The sequence below is a fragment of the Helianthus annuus genome, chromosome 2, assembly GCF_002127325.2.
Source record: "Helianthus annuus cultivar XRQ/B chromosome 2, HanXRQr2.0-SUNRISE, whole genome shotgun sequence".
In the NCBI taxonomy this organism is placed as follows: Eukaryota; Viridiplantae; Streptophyta; class Magnoliopsida; order Asterales; family Asteraceae; genus Helianthus; species Helianthus annuus.
The window spans coordinates 45,182,817-45,188,816 of NC_035434.2; positions in this window are offsets into that span (position 1 = coordinate 45,182,817).

Sequence of the window (6,000 nt, forward strand, 5' to 3'; positions counted from 1 at the left end):
GTATTTTACTTGATACCGGGTATTTTATCTAGCGTTTTAATCTCGTTCTATGACGTTTTAAATTATTTTTAACGCTCTATAAAAATAATCTCACCAAATTATTACTCAAATAATTATCAGTTGCCTCGACTAGCTGCGTTGACAGTATTTTGTCAGATACGCGCAGTATCGCGCGGTACGCGCTTTAACTCAAAAAATAGAGTTTGTTAGCGTTTTAATTTATTTTTCCTTCCGGACATGATAAAATTACCATTCTAATCATAACAGATTATTTTTAGGATTTCAACATTGATCATGCGGTCACCGACGTTCGTTTCGCATTTTGTTCGTTACGCGATAAGCGTTTATCTTATTGTTGCCAACATATTTTTTTATCAAAGTTTGGATTTACCAACACATCAAATATCACATATAAACATCAATATCAGTAAAATACAACCTTTTTATTTATTCATGACACGTGTTACATTTATACGGTACAGCCTAAATAGCCGGGTGTCACATGATTGGCCAAAACAATGCCCCCCCATAGTGTGATTAAAAAAATGCCAAAACAAAATTTCCAGCCAAACACGCCCATGGGGGTGGATCCCCGGCGTGTTTGGGCGTTTTCTGGCACAAAAAACGCCCCCTTGGGCATGACTACGGGTGGTCTTATTACTATCAACACAGTATAATCAAATAACTTAAAGTAATAATTTTACGGCATGTGTACGTATTGACACTCAGTATAGCAACCAAAAGATAAAATTCAAAAAAATAAATTTGTGATATGTCTAAAAGAATATTGATACATGTTTTACATCTATCGAAAGTTCAAAAGCATAAACTAAAAACTTTTATCGTAATGTAGATAAAATAAACATGTTGCAAAGTCATATTCGGAATTTATAAAGCATTACATTATATTATTAGAATAGCAAAATGCTAAAACCCGTTCGTTTATATTAAATAAAAACAAATGTGATGTAGCTTTAATAAGATGTACACTTCAGGTAGATTAAAATAGGCACCTCAAATGACATACAAAAAACATTATAAAATATCGTTGATGTGCACAAAATGCAACATATAAATTACATCAATTGTGGCACAAAACCAACCCTTTTTTAGTACTAATGTTGGAAAAAGTGTGTTTTTGTCTTCCTTTTGTATTTTCAGGATTAAATGAGCTCAAATGAACAAAAGAAGCAAAAAGGCAGCTAAATCTAACATAAATACAAGAAAAGGAACAAACGTGGCATGCCCGACCCCCCGACAGCATCCTCCTAAGCAAAACAAGAGAACAGAAGGCTGAACATGCCCCGTGCTTAGTGAGCACGGGGGCGTGCCCAAGTGTCAGCAGAAAAGACAAAGTTGTAGAAGCTTCTATCGCCCACCACGGGGCCGTGCTCAGCGGACACGTGGCCGTGGTCAACTATAAGATTCGCAGAATCCAGGCAAATCTTGATAGTACAGATACGCTTCTGCACACGGGGTCGTGCTCAGCGGACACGGCGACATGATCAACTAATGCAGACAAACTGCAATTAATAAAGAAAGAGAGAAGGATGGACACGGGGCCGTGCCCGAGCTTCTGTTCAGCCTATAAATAGGAGTGCTTGGATCACTTGCAACTCATCCCTTGGCACATCACCTCTCTCACACTTCACCCACCACCCACCACCATCACAACACCATCATGCACCACCATCATCCATTGTCCATCATAGAGTGTGTGAGTCGTCTCGGGATCCAAGATTGATCGTAAGAGTTCTTGACAATCAAAGGCCATGTTTGCCTAAGTCTCTTACATCACTTGGTGAAGACAAGTGTTTAGTGTAATACTTTTTATTTTTAATCTTTTCGCACTTTTTATTTGGTTATGTATTAATGACTTTAATAACTAGTTTCTTATGTTGAAGGTGATTCTTCCTTATCGTTTGTCCGTGGTGTCTTGGCATTATTTTACTGTCTATATAAAATAAAAGATTTTCACCATTCATATCTCCACGGTCTATATGGAGATATGTTGGCTACCTGGTCGGGGGTTAAGGGAACGGTTTGGTAAGAGTCTTGCCATTGTTCAGTGTATAGATCCTGCAAAGGACCTGGGTCAAATTTAGTAGGACCTCCTTCAATACCCACCAGTATTGGATGGCGGGGGTCCAAACTCTTTGATCCCCTCATAAGTAAACTACTATTAAAACTTTAACCCGGCTACTTAGGACTGTATCCCTGCTGACTCAGACTACTTAGCCGAGGGTAACGTCACCTTCAAAAGAGGGGCCTACCACATTATGCATTAATAACTTAATTAAGTATTTTTCAATAATCCGACCCTTTAGGATTGTATCCTTGCTGACTCAAACTACTGGGTTGAGGGTAACGTCACCTTCAAAAGAGGGGCCTACTACAATAACTAAGATAATCTCTTAAAATGTGCAAAAGTGCGGAAATAATCAAAGGTTACACTACACACGAGTCGGATCCAAGTGATTCATCTTGTCTATCTGTTTTTATTTTTATTTTATTTTTCAGCATTTTAGTTAGTTTTATTTTTCTAGTTTAAAAAAACCTTTTTTCTAACTTTTTGATTTGATTAGACGTTGAGGATAAACCGGTACTAAAAGCTCTTGTGTCCTTGGACGACCTCGGTATCTTAACAACACTATACTACGTCCACGATTGGTGCACTTGCTCATATGTGTGTTTAGTGTTAGTGAATATCGTGTTTTATAAATTTAAAACTTGGCTAAAAAAGTGTAAAAAAGGGCTTAAAATATACACCTAAAACAATCACTGTATCTCCGACCACGGGCCGTGTTCATCTGAGCACGAGGCCGTGGTGAACCCTCTGACCAACATTCCTTTCTGTTTTTATTGCAGGACTTGGAACTCAGGCGCCACATTTGCATTCTCCACGTAGTGTTTGAGCTCCAGTTCCAGTAGAGACATAAAAGAACCCCTAGATGAACCCGAACGCTTTCTACGAAAGAGAATCAAAGCTAAAAACCAAGAGAAAGTTTCGGGGGACCTACTTCCAATGGCGGACCAACGTACCCTCATGGATTACCTACGACCCACCGTAGGTAATCTAGGCGCCGCCATCAATGCACCGAATGTCGAAGCCAACAACTTCGAACTTCGGCCACATTTGATACAAATGCTTCAAAACTCCGCAACCTTCCATGGGCTTGCGGACGAGGATCCCCATCTACATATTACTAATTTCTTAGAAATATGTGATACCTTTCGGATCAATGGAGCATCCAACGACGCCATCCGCCTTCGAATGTTTCCATTTTCACTAATAGACCGAGCTAAGGCTTGGCTCAACGCCCTCCCAGTTGGCTCGGTAAACACCTGGGATGAACTAGCCCAAAAGTTTCTATATAAGTATTTCCCTCCTGCTAAAACGGCTAAATTAATGACTGAAATTAATACATATTCACAAGAGGATGGGGAATCGTTATACGAAACTTGGGAAAGGTTCAAGGAGCTACTAAGAAAGTGTCCTCATCACGGTCATGCGGTGTGGCAACAAGTATCCACGTTCTACAATGGGTTGTTACCACACACAAGACAAACACTTGACTCTAGCTCTGGGGGACTTTTAGGTAATCGTCGCCCAAATGAAATATATAATCAAATTGATGAAATTGCTCAAACCAATTTTCAGTGGCACACTCCCCGAGGCAATAAATCTATTGCCACGGGCGCCCATAAGGTTGATGAAAGCACTTCTTTACAAGCCCAAATCGAGGCCCTTTCTTCAAAAATAAAAAAAACTAGAAATGACAAAAACCGCCTCGGTCATGGCTTGTGAAGGGTGTGGTGCGCCACACGAAAATTGGAGTTGTATGAAAGAGTTAGATGATCAAACAGAGTCGGTAAACTACATTGATAATAGACCTAGGCCGTCGGGTCCTCCAACAGGTACCTACAACCAAGGATGGCGTAACCACCCTAACCTTGGTTGGAGAGAACCCGACAATAGTGGTAACCAACAAAATTTAAACCAACGAACAAACTTTCAACAACCAAGAAACGAGTCACAAAATTTCTCTCAACAACAAGGTGGATGAGAGTGGCTTGAAGATACTGTATCTCGCCTCATCTCCGACACCGAAAAGAAGAACTCGGATTGATTTCAACAATTGGAATCGAATTTTAGAAATCAACAAGCTAGTATACAAAACATTGAAAAACAATTGAATCAAATAGCTCAGAATTTCTCCGAGAGACCACAAGGCGCGTTACCAAGTAATACCGAAAACAACCCGAAAGCACAAGTCCATCTCATAACATTGAGAAACTGTACCGTGGGTTCCGAAGAGGCTCCACCACCGCCAACTGAAAGAAGCATAACTCCTCCCCAACAAGAGAAGGCTACTCCGCTAATTCAAGAGCCTGCTAAGGCTCCTCCGGTTCCATACCCCGGTCGGTTAATTCGTCAAAAGACCGATGAGCAATTCGCAAAGTTCGAAAATTTATTAAAACAATTGCATGTTAATATTCCATTTATCGAAGTCCTAACTCAAATGCCTAAATATTCAAAATTTATGAGGGACTTCCTCACCCATAAAAGGAAAATTGAATCATTGCAATTAGTTAACTTAGGCGAATAATGCTCCGCCTTACTACTCAACAAACTCCCGCAAAAGAAGATTGATCCTGGAAGCCTCACGATTCCTTGCTCAATTGGGGAATCCCCCATTCGCAATGCACTAGCCGATCTTGTGGCTAGCATAAACCTCATGCCCGCTTCGATGTTCAAACGTCTCGGCCTAGGAAAAACAAGCCCTACAAAGATGAGCATACAACTTGCCGACCGATCCGTCAAATATCCACAAGGTGTTGCTGAAAATCTATTGGTCAAAGTCGAAAATTTCGTCTTCCCGGCCGACTTTGTCATACTAGACATGGAAGAAGACCCTGAAGTCCCTCTCATCCTAGGGAGGCCATTTCTAACATTGAAGTTTGGGGAAGAGGAAGTGAAGTTTCGGGTTGGAAAAAGAGTAGAAGACGAAGATCCGGTCAACTACATGAAGGTCATCGACTCAAGCTTGGATGATGCTGTCCGACGGTGTAGCATGAGATGCAAAACATCCCGCTTGGGAAACATATGACTAGGCTTTGGGTCTAGCCAAGGACCCTTAAAAACGTGGCGCACCACAGAGGCATTCCGCGGAACTATCCTTAGTTTAGTTTAAATTAATTTTAATGTTTTCTAGCTTAGTTTTAATTTTCAGGAATAAAACACACTCGGGATGGTGAAGGATAACAAGGGAAACTAGCACCAGCGCCCCATGCACGAAAACAGGGCCATCCGACAAATTTTTCTTCGTTACAGCAAGTTCAGCACGGGCCGTGCCTGCCCAACACGGCCCCGTGCTGCATAATCTGCAGAAAATGCCCAGTTCAGGTAACTGGACATGGGGCGTGCTCACTGAACACGCCCCCGTGTCCAGGCTTCTGTTTCTTTTTACAAACTTTTGTTACTGGCACTTGAACACGGGGCTGATGTGCGTGAAGTGTGTTATATTTTAGGTATGTATTTTAAGCCCTTTTACACTTTTTAGCCAGGTTTTAAATTTATAAAACACGATATTTACTAACACTAAACACACATATGGGCAAGTGCACCCATCGTGGACGTAGTATAGTGTTGGTAAGATACCGAGGTCGTCCAAGGACGCAAGAGCTTTTAGTACCGGTTTATCCTCAACGTGTAATCAAACCAAAATGTTAGAAAAAGATTTTTAAACTAAGAAAATAAAACTGACTAAAATGCTGGAAATAAAAATAAAAATAAAACAGATAGACAAGATGAATCACTTGGATCCGACTCGTGTGTTAGTGTAACCTTTGATTATTTTCGCACTTTTGCACTTATTAAAGAGATTATCTTAGTTATTGTAGTAGGCCCCTCTTTTGAAGGAGACGTTACCCTCAACCCAGTAGTTTGAATCAGCAAGGATACAATCCTAAAGGGTCGGATTATTGAAAGATAATTAA